We start from the raw sequence: 19092 nt of genomic DNA, 5'->3' as shown, positions 1-19092 counted from the left end.
GGAAATTAATTCATTTTATCTAGCTGTGTCTCTCATGAGCTGCTGTATTTGGTGACTTTTCTTTTTAATACTTGCAAATTCTTACTTAATGTAACGAGGTTCTGAAAGAGCATGAAAGCATCACAATCATGCAATATTACTGAGCGGTAACTGTATTCAACTGAGTACTGCTGACAATATTATCTTTGGTTTCGCCTGACGTGGGAAACAGCAGGCTTCCCAACAGATGATGTGTTTTGCACTGTTTCAGTTTCAGTGACAGACAGCACCTAACCTTTGTTCTTTGGGAGAATGGGTGTAGTACTTGTAATTCGCCCTAATACAGGGTAATTACACCTACCAATGATACACCACTCACAGACAACTCATGAATGGGGGTAGGTTTTGTATTTCCTGGAGAGGAGATAGTATCCAAGGAAAATTATAGTAGTTGGGGTACGATTGGTACTTTTGTTTCATGTTTTTTGGTACACCACCAAACATATCTACCTGCAGCAACTTCTAATCACTTGGCAGCAATCAGGTCAATATCCAGCTGTTTACAAAAAAAGTATATAACTCATCTTGTGAATGAGAACACCATTCACAATGAAGCTGCATTGTGGATGGTGCAATGTTCTTTGTAAATTAAACAAATAACTTTAAATTTGCTGATTATAATTTATGCTTCTAGGATTACAAGTTCCCTATAACAACTGAAGTGATAATAACTAAAAAAGAAATTGAGATAAAACTTATGATTCTCCCAAGCTACATGGAACACTGAGACTTGAAACTGTGTTTTGATATATGGTTCACTAATAAATTCATGTAACAAACTCAAAATTAGCGATAGTTCATGACAAATGCAGACAATACCATATGCATGGGACAGGAGTCAGCTTGATAAAGACCTATGTTTGGGTCACAGTTATAAACTTCTCAATGCTTCCTTAGAACAAACTGGTCAGTGTACAGAAAAAAGTAGAAATACTGATCATACATATCTAAACTACAGTTAAGGGGAACTTATATTCTAAACCAGATACCACTGCCAACATTTGTAAAATGCACAAATGTAGCTTGCAATTGTCAGTTTATTATGAAATATGTAATGTACAACACTTGTAAAACACCTGAAAGTTCTCAAAAATATGCCTTTATACAAGTAAATGTACACTGAAATTAGTGATGTTAGTTCTGGGTGTTAGTATTTTGGATGCCTTCTTGAATAACACTTACAACAGATTATGGACTCCATTATGATCAAAAGATACAACTTTGGTTGTGTTACCATTAATGTAATATATTTAAAGCTATGTTTCAGAATGTAAAGCACTGCACTGTATGATTGGGAGTTGGAAACATGCGAGTGACCTAGGCTGACAGCATAAATATTCATTGCATGTCAAAGTAGTGGTAGTAAAAAAGGTAGTTTCTTCCTAAATCAGAAAGTAAGTGCAGTACAAGTGTTAGTCAAAAAGTATCTGGACTTTTTATATACTATATGTGTACATAGATACCAGCTTCATGCACACATGCATGATGAAGTTTGGTAGTACTGTTGTCACTCTATAAAAGTTTGTTCTCAGTATGTTCACTTGCTGCTGTAGCAACATAACACTGTTTGCCCCACTATCTGTCTGCACAAAGGAAGATCAAAGAGCATTCATTCAATTTCTGTGTTTGGAAGCGCTGTTGCTATCTGTCAACACAGCATGATAATAATGTTCTCTCATGTAATAGTGTACAAATGGAACAAAAAGTTTAAAAATGGTTGACAAACCTTTTGTACAAAGAGGGGAATAGGTGCCTGTCAATGTTCATGGAAGCCAAGAATGTGCAACAACTAGAGAGATAGTACTGGCAAGTAAATATCACTAAGACAGTGAGACGACTGCTGTTTAGTCAGAGTTTTGCCAGTCAAATTAGCAACAATGGGTTTGGTTTCTGTAATTTTTGTTTAATGATGGTGGGAAACAGATCTTACTGCAAAGTGCAAGTGCAAATATGTTATATCTGCTTGCACTTGGTCAACCATAGCAACAATCTAGACGAAGCCCTTCTAAGTGAGACAGATATGGGACATTAACATCGATCCAACACCAATCATAACACCAGAGGATGCAGGGAACACTTTTGGAAGTGCCAACCAGTCATGTTATCCACAATGGGATTGGTTTCTGTAAATCTGTTTCATGATAATGGGTTACAGAGGTTACACTGTAAAGTACAAGTGCAAATATGATGTCTGCCTGCATTTAATCAAACACAACAATAATCTAGATGAAACCTTTCTAAGTGAGACAGCTATAGGACATTGAACATGGATCCAACACCATGTATGATTTCAGACTATGCAGGGAAAACACTTGGAACTGCCAATCGAGGAAACATTGAAAACAAAGCCTTTTGCAGGACTCAAATGACCTATTGGGCTACTGAAAGATAACATTGACAATGGTGATTGTGAAGGGCCCAAGACAATAATATATTCAATGAAATGTAGCTGTGGCTTATACGCTTTAACTTTTCTTATTAAAGCATGTGAACTGTATTGAAAACTTACATTATTTGTGAAGGAGAAAAATGCTGTCAGAATATTAAAACCACTGTAAGTATGAAGTAACCACTAATAGTGTTGATTAATCAATGGTTACAGATGCAAACTGTAGTAAAAGATAAAATAGTCTCAATGTTCAGTTGCTATCAAATTTCCAGCAACATGTTTGAGATATCTGATCAATCATAAATGGTTATTCAGAAAAAAGTTTCCTTCTAGTGTAATACCGTATAAAAGTTTGATGGACTTATAGGAGGATGCTAAGCGTCTGGCAATTCTAAAACAATGAAGGAAGCATTGCCAAAGTTCTTAGAACTGGTGTGTTATGGACCACTAGTGGAACAGCAGTTAATCTTAAAATATTCAATTACAAGGAAAACAATGGTGAAGTTCCAAAATTACGTGTGAAATTGTGAAGCAGTGCTTCATTGCTTAGGTGTTCATTTATTCATTCATTCATTCTTCCATTATATTCTATAGATGCCCCCAAGATGAAGAACCCACAGGAATGTGGAATGAGCCAAGGTATTAGATAAAGTGATATTCATGCTACAGTCATCTTCTGGGTATAGCAGCTCTTCATGCAATACATATGAATGATCAGTGTGTATGTATTTTTAGATGATATTAGCTTAACTGAAATCAGTTTGTTATTATGTGGGTAATTCATTTTATTATTAATTCCTGGCTTCAGCATCCATAAGAATGTAAAACTATATGTGGAATGCTATTCTTAAACAATCATAGTCACATTGATATTATGCCATTTTTAAAAGATCCTCAAAGCAACTGCATTTCAAAGCCATCAATTCAGTCAGATTGTTGGTGTGTATTATATAAAATAAATAAAACATGCAGTAGCGTAGAAATGAACACCACACGTGTACTGGTTGACTCACCATTGAAACCACTAATCATTTGGGTTTAGAACTGTTGGACCACCTGGCCAAGTTCATTAAAAGACAGAGACTTTTAAAGAAGGTACTTAGGAAATTCCAGCTTTTGTGTACATAAACAAAAAAGTCCAGATAATTTTTGACTTACCTTCATAGGTGTTCATCTGAAAGACAGTCAAAAGAAAGAGAACTCCTACCACCTTTATACACCTGGCTGCCATACACTGCTTTACTGTATCCCTGTGTTTGCTTTCTTGTACTGTGATCTGTGGTAAACTGATAGATGACTCTGCAAACTGTTCTCTGTGCGGAACACTCTATTGCAGTACTGACATTCACGTGCTTCATTTGGCAAATGACGGTCCTTAATGTGTCTACTGAGGTTGTTTTTGTGTATCCTCTTGCCACAGAAACGACACACTGTGTACACTGTAAAAGTATGAGATTTGTCTACAAACACATTGCAATGCAGTGCAGCAGCTGTTACGTCTAATGTCAATGTAAAAGGTGCAATGCAGAAGCAGATACAGAAAAATAATACAGAAAATTATTTTCAGCATTGTAAGAAATCTTTAATTTCATAAATAACAAATAACAAGCAACAACAAACAATGGCGAATCCAGGATGGAATAATGATGATAGTATGAAAAGGATAGATTGCTACTTACCATATAGAGGAGATTCTGAGTTACAGACAGGCATAACAAGAAGACTGTTAAACAGCTGAGCTTACAGCTAACAGGCCTTCTTCAAAAGTAAAGTAAACAACACACACACATTCGCACAAGCAAAGCTCAGACATATGTGACCACTGTCTCTGGCTACTGAGCCCAGACTGCAAGCAACTGTATGTAATGGGAGAAGCAATCTGGGTGATGGTGGTAAGGAGGAGGCTGGGGCAGGAAGAGGAATGGATGTTAAGGTAGGGGTTGGGGAAGGCAAAGTGGGTAGGGCAGGGTAGGGCAGTTAGATGCAGTCAGGAGGTTAGACAGGAGTGGAAAAGGGGTGGGGGGTGGCAACAGGTGACTAAGAAAGAGGTTATAGGTTTCTAATCAATCAGGCCTTGGGCGAGGTAGTGTTCAATGGCAGCAAGGCAATGTGCATTAGGGATGTTTGCGTAAAGAGAGATGGCATCATTAGCAACGAGTGAAGTGCCATGTGGTAAAGAACAGGAACTGTGAAAAGTCGATGAAGGAAATGGTTGGTGTCTTTTATATAGGAGGATAGGTTAAGGCAATAGGATGAAAGTGTTGGTCTACAACAGCAGAGATTCTCTCAGTGGTGGCACAGTAACCAGCTACAATGGGGCATCCTAGGTGGTTGGGTTTATGGACTTTAGGAAGCACATAGAAGGTTGGAGAGTAGGGAGTGATAGGAGTGAGGAGGGAGACAGGCTTGAAGGAGAAGTTATAGGATGGGCCTAAGAATTTGAGGAGAGACTGGAGATCCTATTAAATTTCTGGAATGGGGTCACTGTTGCAGGGGTTGTAGGTGGATGAATCTGCCAGCTGGCAGAGTCCTTCTACCTGGTAATCCCTGCGGTTCAGAACCAGAGTGGTGGGGCCTTTGTTGGCAGGTAGGATTATAAGGTCAGGATCAGTTTTTAGATGGTATATTGCAGTTCTTTCTGCAGATGTATGATTAGGTTCCATGTTGAGGAATTTATGGAATGATGGTAAGGCAAGGTAAGAAATTGAGAAATGTTAACTGGGGGTGATTTGGGGGCAGTGGGGGTGGATCACAGTTGGAAGGAGGAGTGAAGGGGTTCAAACATTGGTTTTAGGTTGAGTCTGATTGGTAGAGTTGGTGATGAAAAAGTGTTTTCACTGTAGGGACTGGGAGAAGTAGTGAATAAGTCCAGTACGATGAACTTGGTAATGGAGCAAAAGGTAAGGCCTTTGGAAAGGACAGAGACTTCTGTGGGACTTCAGCTTTAGGAGGAAAGGTTCATGATTGTGTTGTGGATCTATTTAGGTTCTGGATTCTGTATGGTGGTGTGAGGGAGATTCTGAGGGGTGTGTAAATGTAGTAGGTCTGCAAGGCAGTCTTTGACTGCTATGGAGGTTGTGGGGGAGGTTTGGAGGCTGTTGTAGAGGTGGTGGATAGTGGTAGCCCAAGGTAACCAAGGTAAGAGTTGCTGCCACAAGCAGCATGTTACTGTTCCCCACCCCCATCTTTCTTTCCCTCCCCTTCCCCACCCCAGCCTCCTCCTTAGCCCCACCACCCTGACTGCTTCTCCCATTGTGCACAGTTGCTCGCAGTCTGTCCTCATTGGCCTGAGACAGTGGGCCTGTATGGGTGAATTGAGCTTGCATGAATGCATGTGTGTTGTCTACGTTGTCTACTTTAGAAAAAGGCCTTTTGACTGAAAGCTCACATGTTTAATAGTCTTCTTGTTATATCTGTTTGTGACTCAACATCTCCTCTATATTATGAGTAGCAGTATACCTTTTTCACAACACTGCCATTAAATGACAAGCACCACATATCTACTTAATAAATTAAAACTTTTCTGCAGTATCTTGTAGCCCAATGATGCATGGTACAGAGATTGTTAAAATATTTTATATTAAAATACAGAAAATAATACACAGAGAAACTTACTATCATCAGGTTCAAGACTGAATAATGCCATAATATACACAAGCGGACAGTCATTCTCCAACTACACAGTCTTGCAGTTTCCAGCTGTATTGTAATTTCAATAATGGACTAAAGCTAGTCATCTGTATTACTCAATCAAATTAAAATCATACATATTCTTAAAGATATTTGTAGAAAACATATATGTGACTGAAGATTTGCCACAGAGATTCAATGCAAGTCTCACTGGGGCCTTCACTCCTTGCCCAATATTCTCCTGTCCTGAAACATATTTGCTATTGTTATGAATTTCTGAAGTCACTGTGCTAAATGAGGATTGCACTACCCTCACTTTTCCCATAGTATCCAGTGTAAGTTTCATTGCTCATCACTGATGATGGCACATTAAAGACAGAATGTCAAATCAAACACCTTTCAGCCATCTAATTTCCAAACTGTCATTTTATTGGGATTTAGTTTTGATGATATATTACACCATCTTCAGGCCTCCTGACTGATGTGTAGGAAGATTCCAACCTCATTTCCGGCCAAAATAGGGGGCAGCATTCAAAGAATGGTATCTGCAGATTTCTGCTTGATGCAGCAATCACTTCAAACATCATGTGCTAACTGTTAAACTCCAGTCTTCCTTCATTGTCCACATAATCTCTGGAGCAGTCTGGCCAAGTACCCTTCTAGGTATTTTCTTACCACATCACTCATATTTTTCTAACTTTTTCCATTTGGGGTCTTTCCTAAAATACACTTCTATCATTGTTTGCCCCCATTCAATCATTGGTAAAACCTAATTCATGAAAATTAGATCAATTTCTGTAAGGAGAAACTGACACCTTTGGATAATAGTCTGAATGTATAACTGATGGTAACTGACTAAAAATGCATGTTGCAGTCCTCTGAAAAAAAATCTTGTGATTGTGATTGTCAGTATTTCTGTTCATTAAATGATATGCAGCATCTTCAGTAATTCTTAATAGAGACACTATGCATATGACATACAGATGGTGTTGAGTTGCAGACAGGCCCAATGGAAAAGAATGCTAGAGATATTAACATATTGGATTAAGTCATCCATCAGATGTAGGAAACTTGCACACATTCACACAACTTACACATATTCAGATGTGGCCAGTGTCACATCTGAGCACTAGCTCCTGACTGCTACTATGCCTGAGATAAGCAGCAATCTGTGCTGGGGTGAGTATCGGGAGCACAGAAAAGGTTTGCAGTAAGGATGGAACAGAACAGTAGGGTACAGGGCTAGTGCTGCCTGTGGATACATAGGGGGATATGGTGCAGACAGTTTAAGGACTGATGGGGACAGCATCAGGGGTGACTGTGTTTGTGAAGAGGAGGGGAAGGGCAGGGGAACAGAAAGGCAGAGGAGAGGTGTGGACAAAGGGAAAAGACTATATAGGTGCACAGGATAGATAGAAGGCACTGGAGTAGGATGAGAGAGAGGGATAAACAGAGGCAGGACAGGAACTTGTTAAGGATGAGGCCATGGGGTTTATGAGAATGAAGGATGCATTGCAGAGAGCTTTCACACCATTGTGGTTCAGCAAAGTTGCTGCTTGTGAGAAGAGCCCAGATGGGATGAGAAGGAGCTGCTGAAGTCAAATAGGCTGTGCTGCAAGCATTCTCAGCAACTGGTTTTCCAGCTGTCTCTTGGCTATAATTCGGTGGTTGCCAGTGATATGTGTAGACAGCTTGTTGATGGTCATATCTTTGTGGAAGCCCATCTCAGATTTTCCACTGAATGAGCACAAATTATTTGAGCATTGCTCTTACTGTAGCATCAAATAAGGTAAAAGCCATCTTGCATCATCAAATGTTAATCAGTATTCTTAACCGTTGATATGCCCTTGTCGGTTATGACAAGTATTACTCACAGTATATGAAGATTGATAAACTGTTAGTGCAGGATCTTTTATTTTATTTGGCAATAAAGTAAGAACTTTGCCATGTAGCCAATTGTAAATAATTTTATGATACCTGAAGATGATCAGAAGCTTGGAACTGGAGGCCAATATTGAATTATTTCATCAATAGCTCTTGATAATTTTAGAATATGATATTTTTCAAATACTTATCAGCTGTGGGGCACCAACTGGATGAAATGTATTTTCTTTTGCCTAGACAAGCCAAACATGCCATCCTAGTATATCAGTGGATGAAAGTAAAATTAACAGGATATGAAAACTGATTAATTATTGATGCAGGAAGCTTTTATTTTATTTTATTTGACACAAAAGTAAGAATGTTGCCTTGTACACAGTTGTAAATAAGTTTAGCTGAAATCAGAAGATCAAAACGAGTAGTAAATAAAGATCATTTTGTTAGTAGCTCTTGATGGTTTTGAAATATGACATTTGTCATTTATTGATTGGGTTTATAGTGAGTTTGATAGTTGGACTCTGATACTCTATGTCACTGCTCTGCCACTGCAACACATAGTTGCCATCCACTCTGAGCCGACCAATTTTGGAATACACCGCTGCTCTCCTGCTTCCTTCCAGACAAGTAGGCTTTTCTGCTCCCTTCTGGGCAGGTAGCTATCCTGACAACAATTATAACCAAGAGAGTGGTGTTAGTAGTGGGAATGGACTTTTGAATGAGCATCTAGTGCAGGAAACAATCCCTGACAAATGGAACATCACTAATCCAGGAATAGCAAGAAACCATAGAGAACTGACTGGACTCCATCATAATCAATGAAACTTATAGATGGAAAGGCCTATTAACAATGTAAAACATAGGGCACTAGAACATCTCATGAGTGTAGCATCTTGCTACTCTCTAGGAGTGATGATAAACATCTGGGGAGCTTCAAATCATTTGTAGTGGCTCTCCCTTTTCACCAGGCTCAGGAATTCGAGATTTCTGAGATTTATTTATTTGAGCTTGCTAAATTTCTGCATAACCCAGAAGGTACAGTGAACCACCCAAGCGTTAGCATGAAGAAACATAACTAAGTGGTGCTGAAGGGGATCCAACTATGGGTCTACCTTTTGGGGGATAATGACAGAGCCCCTTCTTGAACTATAGGAAACAAGTCAAGAAATTATTATAATTAAGGGATATGCAGATGACTTGCAGCTGTTATTCCCAAGTGCAGATGAAATGGAAATGTAATGAAGCTTTAGCCCTGGTGCTGAGCCAGTGCTTGCTCAACAAGCTGCAAGTGACAGTAAATAAACAACTTTTACACTCCTGACATTTGTTGAAGGCCTAGCATTGAAATCTGCAATATTTGCGGAAGGGTTGCACTTCTGTCATATTGAAATATTCTCTTCAGTCTTCATTGGTCCCATTCTTGTAGTATCTTTTTCTGGCTGCAGTGATGTCAGAGATTTGATGTTTTACTAGATTCCTGATATTCACGGTACACTCGTGAAATGGTCATATCAGAAAATCCCCATTTCATTGCTACATCAGAGATGCTGTATCCCATCACTAGTGCACTGACTATAACACCACATTCAAATTCATTTAAATCTTGATAACCTGCCATTGTAGCAGCAGTAACCAATCTAACAACTGTGTCAGACACTTGTTGTCTTATATACGCATTGCTGACCGTAGTGCTGCATTCTGTCTGTTTACATATCTCTGTAATTGGATACACATGCGTATACCAGTTTCTTTGGCGGTTCAGTGAATATTCTATCAACAAAAATAATCAATTTTTGAAAATATAATGTAAATGGGTAGATAAAATATCCACTCACCAAGTGGTGACAGCAGAAACCCCCCCCCCCCCCCCACACACACACACATATATATATATATATATATATATATATATATATATATATATATATATATATATATATATATATATATATATATATATATATTACTGCTGAGTTTTAGGAAAAGGGACACAGTCTTGGAAATTCAAACAGAACTCCTGGTTAGGGGGGACATACCAGATGGGACGAGAAGAAAAGACTGACTGTTAGGGCTGCACTGGACAAGATTTGAAAACCTGAGAGCTTAAAGGTGGAAGGTAGGGTAATACACAAGACAGAGATTACTACCAAAGCACCATGTGCAAATAGATAAGAGTGAAAAGCTAAGTGCATTGTATGTGATAGAGATGAGACAGGTCAGAAAATGAAAGATGTAGAAAACAGAAAGGGAGTGAAGAAAGGAATACTTATTGGGAAGAAATGCTGAGACTAAAGAAATCAATGTAAATTAAGGCTAAGTGGGTTGGGAAAACCAAGGAAACATTGTAGCACCAGTTCCCATCTTCAGAGTTCAGAGAAACTGGTGTCTAGGTCAGAGTTCAGAGAAACTGGTGTCTAGGTGGAGAATCCAGATGGCGCATGTGCTTAAACAGGCACTGAAGCCACAACTGTAACGTTGTAGAACATACCCTGCAACAGGATACTGTGTGTCAGCAGTACACACTCTCTGCCTGTGCCCATTCATCCTAGCTGATAACTTGGTTGTAGTCATGTCGATGTAAAAGGCTGAATGGTGTTCACATAACAGCTGGTATACAACATACATCATTTTGAAGGTGTCTCTCCCTTTGCTAGTATATGTTTGTCCAGTTATAGGGCTGATATAGGTCGTGGTAGGAGAGTGCACAGGGCAGGTCTTGCAGAGGGGAATGTCGCAGTGGTAGGAGCTATAGGGTAGGGAGATAGGTGCCTGAAGGAGCACAGGTTCTCACAAGTATGTTGTGGTGATTGGGAGGGTGATGAAAAGCTATTCTAGGTGTGCTGGGCAAAAAGTGAGGAAGAATGGTCCTCATTTTGAACCTTGTTAAAGTAATTGTTTGATACATTCATGACCAGGATAATACTGAGTGACAAATGCTGTATTCCTAAGTTGTTTTTTTGGAGGGATCAGCAGTACCAGGATTGGATGTGATAGCCCAAGAAATTTGCTTTTGAACTAGGCTGCTGGGGTAATACAGTGAAGGCCGAGGTGAGAATGGTGGTGTATTGCTGAAAAAAGAGACTGCATCAGAACTAACACATTTGCCTCAAATGCCAAGGCTGTTTGTGAAGGAACAATTGATGTGGGAGGTATGGCAACTGTCAAAATGTAAGTACTGTTGTTTATTAGTAGATTTAATGTGAACAGAAGTAAGTTGCTGACCTATGACGAAGATGAGATCAGTGTCAAAGAAAGTGGCATAGGATTCAGAATAGGATCATGTGAAACTTAATCAGGACAATGTATTTAGAGATTCTAAGAATTTTAACAGATCAGGATCACTTCCATATGGCAAAGATGTCATCAATGTATCTGGACCAAAGCAGGGGCTGATAGCTTATGGATCCCAGGAAATCCACCTCCGAGTGACCCATGGAAAGATTAGCATAGAAAGAAGCGATCATAGTTCCCATGGCTGTAGCCCTGACCTGCTTGTATGTCTGCCTCTCAAAAGTAAAGTAGTTGCTGGTAAGTATAAAGTTGATTATGGTGAGCAGTAAGAATGTCACAGATTTGGAATCAGGTGAGCACTGACTGAGGAAATGTTCAACAGCAGACAGACCATGTACATGGGAGGTGTTGGTATCAAGGGAGATCAATGGTGACAAGTAAAGCGTGTGGAGACGGTGGCACGAGCACAGATTTCAGGTGGTCTAGGAAATGGTTTGTGTCTTTAATATAGGAGGGTAGTCTTTGTACTATGGGCTACAGGTGCTAATCAACTAAGGGAGACACATGTTCGGTGGGTGCTTAGAAGCCAGGTTGATTGAGTTTGTGGAACTTCGGGAAAAGGTCTTTGGGTGGCATAATTCTCACCTCAACCTTCACTGGACAGAATTTCCTCAGCAGCCTAGCTCATAAGCAGATTTCTTGGGCCATCACATCCAATCCTGGTACTGCTGATCCCTTCAAAAACCAACTTGTCTCTCAGTATTATCCTGGTCTTGAATGTATTAATCAGCTAGTCTGGCAAGGCATTGACTTCTAAAATCATGCCCTGCAATGAGGTCCATTATGTCCAATGTTTTGCTGTGCACCCTCCTACCACCACCTGTATCAGCCCTATAACTGGCAAAACATATACTAACAAAGGGAGAGCCACCTATGAAACAACACATGTTGTGTACTAGCTGTTATCTAAACACTGTTCAATCTTTTATATCATCTTGAGTACAACCACATTATCAGTTAGGATGAATGGGCATATGTAGAGTGTGTATGCTGGCAACACACATTATCCTGTTGCAGAGCATGCTCTACAACATGACGGTTGTGATCTCAGTGCCTGTTTCACCACTTGTGCCATTTAGATTCTTCTCCCAGATACTGTTTCTCAGAACTCTGCAGGTGGGAGCTGGAACTGTGAGATGTTCTTGGTTCTCCCACCCACCTAGCCTTAATTTATGTTAATTTCTTTGGTCTCAGCATTTCTTCCCCGTAAGTATCCCTTTCTTCACTCCCTTTTAGTTTTCTACATCTTTCATTTTCTGACCTGCCTATTTTTTGCTGTCCCCTCGCATCTCTGTCACATATAATGCACTTAGCTTTCCACTCATATTAACTTTTGCACAATGTTTTTGCAGTAATCTCTGTCTTGCATATTATCTTATCTTCCACCTTTAAGCTCTCTGGTTTTCAAATCTTGTCCAATGCAGTCCCCAATAGTTAGTCTCTCCTTCTCATCCCATCTGGTAAGTCTCTCCTTGACCCACAGTCCTTTTCCTTCACCCTTGTTCCTTCCCCTTCAACCCTTCTGTTAGAAGAAGGAGCCACTGTCTTCAAAAGCTTGCACACTTTGATACCTTTAATACGTGTGTTCTCCTGCCACCAATTAAAGAGTAGATTTTTTATCTATCCAAAATAATATTTTCTGCCATAAAGGTAATAAAAATTATCTTTAGGTATCAGATATAGTGATTAGCAGACACAAGGTAAAGGAAACTCCATGTATGACGTTTCTAGGCATACAGATGGGTAACAAACTGGGGTGGCACTAGTACTTGGACAAAGTTTACAGAAGGGCTTAGGTCTACCTGCCCTGCATTTAGAAATCTGTATTGTTAAGTTGACTTGCAGATTGGATTGTTAGCATATTTATATTCAGTAGCGTCCTTGAAAAAGTATCTTTTTTAAGGAAGCTTGTAGTAACAACTTTATGTAAACTTGATAACTGAACATTTTGCAGACCTTTTTTGGGGACTTTGGGATTCTCATATTTATGTGCCAATCCATTTACATGTAACGCTATTTGACATTAATAATAAGAAGAAATTTTGGATGAATTGAGAGATTCACAACTACAATAGTAGAAGTAAAACAATTTCTATACAGACTATACACCCCTGTCAGGGGTTCAGAACTGAATTTTATATTCTGGTACAAAAGTAATTAACAGGTTGCTGGCTAACACCAGGCAAGACACTGGAAATCCCCAAATATTCCAATAAAGCAAAAAAGTACCTTATTAAGAATTATGGCAATATTTGGACTCAAAGATGTAAAGTCCAAATAACACCGGCATCAATATGAAAAGGATTTTGCCTTTATAAGTACATAAACAGCTGATAGTGTTATGTGTAAAGTTAAAAAAAATGCTTATTTTGAAAGATTTGGTAAAAACATCAGCTGAGTATTGTAATGGGAAGAGCAGTATCCTTTATCTACGTAACATCTTTTTAATTAATTACTATAATTATCAATGTGAGTAGATTAGTACTAGTCGTAAATAGGTGTTTGCATGCTTTACAGAAGTGGCTGTTCCTTCCAAATAATGTCTAACTTGACTTGTTCCACATCACTGAAGGCTCTCCTCTTTGGTGGTGTTTACAGAATATGATGTGTGAATGAATGTTCTGTGCTAATCTTTTCATCCCAACATTCCCAATTATCTATTTTGAATATTCCAATATTTGACTGATCCTACAATTTTCTTCTCCACTTCTCTTTTGAGAGCCAAATTCATTACTGCCAGATGACAACAGATGCCTTACTAATTTCTCCCTTCCTTCTTTAACACATAAACTAAACTCTTGATGAACAGGCACTGGAAGGCCCAATGGTACAGACTGGTCGCACTGTCGTCCTCAGCCCACAGGCAAAACTAAATGTGGATATGGAGGGGCATGTGGTCAGTACACCGCTCTCCCGACCGTATGTCAGTTTACAAGACCGGAGCTGCTACTTCTCAATCAAGTAGCTCCTCAATTTGCCTCACAAGGGCTGAGTGCACCCCGCTTGCCAACAGTGCTCAGCAGATCGGATGGTTAACCATTCTTTAACACATAGGCTAAACAATAATGCTGATAAGCAGCAACCCTATCTTACACAGAGAGAAATTAAACAAAGTGGCAATATTATAGAGAAACCCAAAATAGTTGCAGAAATATTGAACAAACATTTTCCATCAACAGCAGAGAAGTCAATAAAGGAGCTGTGGATGAAGCAAAGATTCTTCTGCAGAAACAGAACCCCACAGATATCCTTACCTCTGGTTACATTAAATGATATTGAAAAAATAATCAAGTCATTAAAAATATAAAGTCTGTTGGTGCGGACAATATTTCTAGTAAAATATTGAAATATTGTTATAAATATATATATGTCCAGTATTATGTAACATATGCAACACATCTCTGCAAAAAGAAATTGTCCCTGACAGACTAAAACTGGCTGTAGTGATACCTCTATTTAAAAAAGGTGACAAAACAGTGTCACAAACTATTGTCCAACTTCCCTTTTAACAATCTTTTCTAAAATCCTTGAAAAACTTGTGCACAGATTGATCATCAACCATCTCAACTTCCACAATATCCTCAGCAATAGTCAGTATGGGTTTTGTTCTGGTTTTCGTACTGAACAAGCAATATTCTCCTTTAATAATGAAGTTTTGGAAGCCATTAACAAAAGAAAATGTATCCAGTGGGTGTTCTTCATGATCTCTCAAAAGCCTTCGACTGTGTAAACCACCAATTTCTTTTGAAAAAGGCAGAACATTATGGCACTGTTGGTTTGTGACATCAGTCATATCTAAAGGACCAAAAGCAGGCCATAATGCTGAATGGCTCTTCTGGAGAATCTTCCTCATTAGAGTGGGGTACCTTAAGATGTGGTGTGCCCCAAGGCTCAATTTGAGTCCACTATTATTCGTTATTTTCATTAATGACCTCCTCTTTGTCCCTATACAAGAAGTAATTTTACTCTTTTTGCAGATGATGCATTGATTCTCACTAATGAACTGTCTGACAACAAAGTTGAACAAACTACAAACAAAGTTTTCTTTGAAGTTTTAAAGTTGTTTTTTGCAAATGGTTTCTCGCGCAACACAGATAAAACCCATTATATGTGGTTCCACATGCCACAAAGAACCCTGAAGAAATTAACATAAAGTGTAGAGATCAAAGTTGAAGATATGAAGTTCCTAAATGTAGTTGGTCTACCCACATCCTTCATCTCTATAAAACACTTAGCTCAGCAATACATACACTATGAATTATTGTTTCTGCGACCGAAATGGATACCATTCAGGCTTCCTACTTTGATTCAGTAATGTCTTATGCTATTATATTATGGGGAAACCAACCTACTACAAAAAAAATTTTCACAGCTCAAAAAAAGATCATCAGTGTTCATAATAGACACTCTTAAAGGAACTTGTTTCGAAAGATGGGGATCCTTACCACCTCCTCACAGTATATTTTTTGCTTGTTGACCTTCGTCTGTAAAAACTTTTGTCTACACATAGACAACAGTGAATATCATGACTATAATATAAGAACCAAAAATAATGTACACATTGAATTGAAAAGTCTAAATCTGGTGCAAAAGGAGTTTATTACTCCAAAGTTAAGCTGTTTAAAGCACTACCACCACATATCAAATGTCTGCATAAACAATTACCAAAATTCTAACAAATTCTAAAGGAGTACCTCATAGAGAAATCATTTTAGATGGTCAATGAATTTATGAGAGAAAATGAATACCACCAATAAATCTACAATTGTTTTACAAATACTTTTAATCTCACTATCATAGATATATAATAATTTGGTTTTCTGTATTCATGTATGTATTTATTGTATTATTTGGCTTACTGTTGCTTCCTCCTTGTATTACAGGTCCTTCCTAAGTGTAACTCAATATTCTGTTAATTGAATGTATGTTCTTTACTTGATATCTTAGGTACATTGTATCTTTTATTGTATTTATGTAAATTAGCCTCCTGCCTCAGTGTACCACAACATTCTGCTAACTGAATATATGATCCTTATTTGACACCTTATTTACATAATACCTTTCATAGTATTTATGTAAGCTATATCTGAAATATGTTCAATCTGACACATTCCATATCCTTGTGGTTTATTCAGTACCTGGAACTATGGAACACAAAATAAATAAATATGTAAAAAAAAAATACACTCTGCTTAATATAAATGACTATTTTATGACCTGTCACTGTCATTATGTCGACTTGTTCTTTACAGACATTGTAGATTAATAGTCTGTCTTTGTACTTTTGCCCCACTCATCTCAGGAATATGTACATCCAATTTAAACTTATCATCCAATTTAAACTTATATTGTTAAAGGTATTTTCTTAATGCACAAATGCTTAAAAGACATTCTTATTTTTCTTTATTTGGCTTTGTCTTATTAAACATTTCACTGAAAAATTGCCTTGTTTGAAACCAAAACAAACTGTCCATAATCAGGCTACTCTTCAAATATTAGCTCTAGTCTTTCATATACTGATATCAACAACAGCTTAGATGCATGACATAACAGATTCATTATTCAACAGTTTTCTTATTTAAGCCTTTTTGGTAAAGTGATGATAGTACTTTTCTGTTTTCATGGATTTTTGACAACAGCTTAAATAACTTTCCAGATCCTATAATTCCTACAGGTTTCAGTATACCTTAAGATATAAAAATCACTGCCACTGACTTTCTTCAATTCCTACAGATTTCAGTATACCTGAAGATATAAAAATCACTGCCACTGACTTATTTGAGGTCAGATAATTCAGCACTCTAAAAAAACTCTCTCCATATTATTAAATCATCTGTTTCTTCACAACATTCCCCTTTTCTCCAGTATACAGGCTTTCAGTGTCATTCTATCAACTATATTCTTATGACTTTTTTGGCAATTAATATTTTCAGCTCACAGATTAACACATTCACTTCTGGCTTTCATAAAGTTGGAGTTCGTTTTTAAATGCAAGTGTGGTGGCGGCCTCGGGAGAATCCCATTCTTCCAATAATTTGGAGAGGCATAGTGTTATTATTCCTGGCATTAAGGTGTGGGGAGCCACCGGGTATGATTCAGGCAGACAGTGACTGATGGAACTCATATGGGACAATGGTATGTCAGAGACATCCTGCTTCCTCATGTTTTATGTCTCATGTGACAGTATCAGTGGTGCCATTTTTCAACTGGCTAGTGTTCAGCCACACAATACACGTGTTTCTGTGAACTGCCTGCATGATATTGAGCTACTCACATGGACAGCATAGTCCCCAGATCTATTCCCGATAGAACATGTGAGGGATCAGCTTGGACATCAAACTCTCTACAAGTGACAGTATCTAGGGTACGAAAGACCTGTTACAACAGCTGTGGCCCAGCATGCTTCAGGAGAGGGTACAAAAACTTTGTAACACCCTTTCCAACTGAATCACTGCATGCACCCCGGCCAGAGGACACACAAAGTCATTGATAACTGGGTTCTTACGGCCAAGTTCTTTGTAAATCTGACTTGACTTTGTGATCAGCAAAATAAAATAACATACCCATGAACCCATAAAGTTTAATTTTATTTCCTCCTTCCCTCCTGGGCGTTTCACTTTCTGTCTACCAGGTAGTGTATTTTCTTTTTCCATCTGTGCCCATTGTTCTCGTATCCTCCAGTTTTGCTGTAATTATGGTGTCCTATCCAGCACTACTTATTTCTTTCTTTATTACATTTCCCTTGTCTTCTCCTGACCTAGTCTTGACACTTTTACCTAGACAATTGATCCATGCCTCTGAGAATTTCCATTTCATTTCATCTTGAATTTTAGCATACTTTTCATTTCTACGTGGCTGCAATCTGACTCTGGACCTGGGAATGCTCTGTACTACAGTATTAGACTACTAACTTCTGTCTAACAATGACATTATACAGTTCACAGCTGTTAGCATTTTTTAAGTATGTCTTATTTTCTTGAGGTTTCAGAAGAGAGTATTGCCACAATCAGATTACTTCTGGCACAGAACTCTTGAAGCTTATCTATCCTCTTGTTTCTTTTTTCTATCCACATTATGTAGTAATTCTGTCTCCCAGTCTCTCCTTTACAAGTGTTACATTCACATAAAATGATCTAATAAACATCTTTTCACATTTACTATCAATTCTTCTATTTACAAATCTATTCTCTCTGTTTACTTACTATGGAAATTAACTCATTTTATCAAGCTGTGTCACTCATTTGGTACAGATGGTGACTTTCCTGTTTAACACTTGCCAAGTTTCACTTGGTGCAACCTTATAACCAGGTTTAAAAGCAAATTAAAAGAATTTCTGAATGACAACTCCTACTGAATTCTTAGATATGAAGTAGTAACTGTAAAACAAAAAAAAAAAACAAAAAACAAAAAAAATTAAATAATTAAATATTTTGTGTAAAGAAAATTTAAGTTAAAGTGGCACATTCCACATCATTATGAAATGTCATATTCATGATGTATGGAACAAGGATTTATGTATGTATGTATGAAAGAGCATGGACATACCACCATCATGCATTATTCCAGAATGAGATTTTCACGCTGCAGCGAAGAGTGCGCTGATATGAAACTTCCTGGCAGATTAAAACTGTGTGCCAGAAGGTAGGAGGCGAGGTACTGGCTGAAGTGAAGCTGTGAGGATGGAGCGTGAGTCGTACTTAGGTAGCTCAGTTGGTAGAGCACTTGCCCGCGAAAGGCAAAGGTCCCGAGTTCGAGTCTTGGTCCGGCACACAGTTTTAATCTGCCAGGAAGTTTCATCATGCATTATTAGTTGTAGGCAACTTTGACTTGCTGAATATAGACTAGGACATCTGTGAATTCATAGC

The 19092-nt window shown here is 38.3% G+C and overlaps 1 protein-coding gene across 2 annotated transcripts in view; it reads right to left on the bottom strand.

Annotated features, from left to right (window-relative positions):
• Positions 1-19092, bottom strand: part of LOC124611912 (longitudinals lacking protein, isoforms H/M/V-like) — a 453788-nt gene that overhangs the window by 32756 nt on the left and 401940 nt on the right. The window contains exon 8 of one of the 2 annotated variants that reach the window (XR_006979507.1): positions 3587-3867. The exons of the other annotated variant lie outside the window; for it this stretch is intronic. The gene's annotated coding sequence lies outside the window, so the exon portion shown is untranslated. The remainder of the gene's footprint in view (positions 1-3586; positions 3868-19092) is intronic. 2 annotated transcript variants of the gene reach the window in all.

Source organism: Schistocerca americana, chromosome 1 (assembly GCF_021461395.2).
Source record: "Schistocerca americana isolate TAMUIC-IGC-003095 chromosome 1, iqSchAmer2.1, whole genome shotgun sequence".
NCBI lineage: Eukaryota > Metazoa > Arthropoda > Insecta > Orthoptera > Acrididae > Schistocerca > Schistocerca americana.
This window is presented reverse-complemented; position numbering and strand designations above follow the sequence as displayed.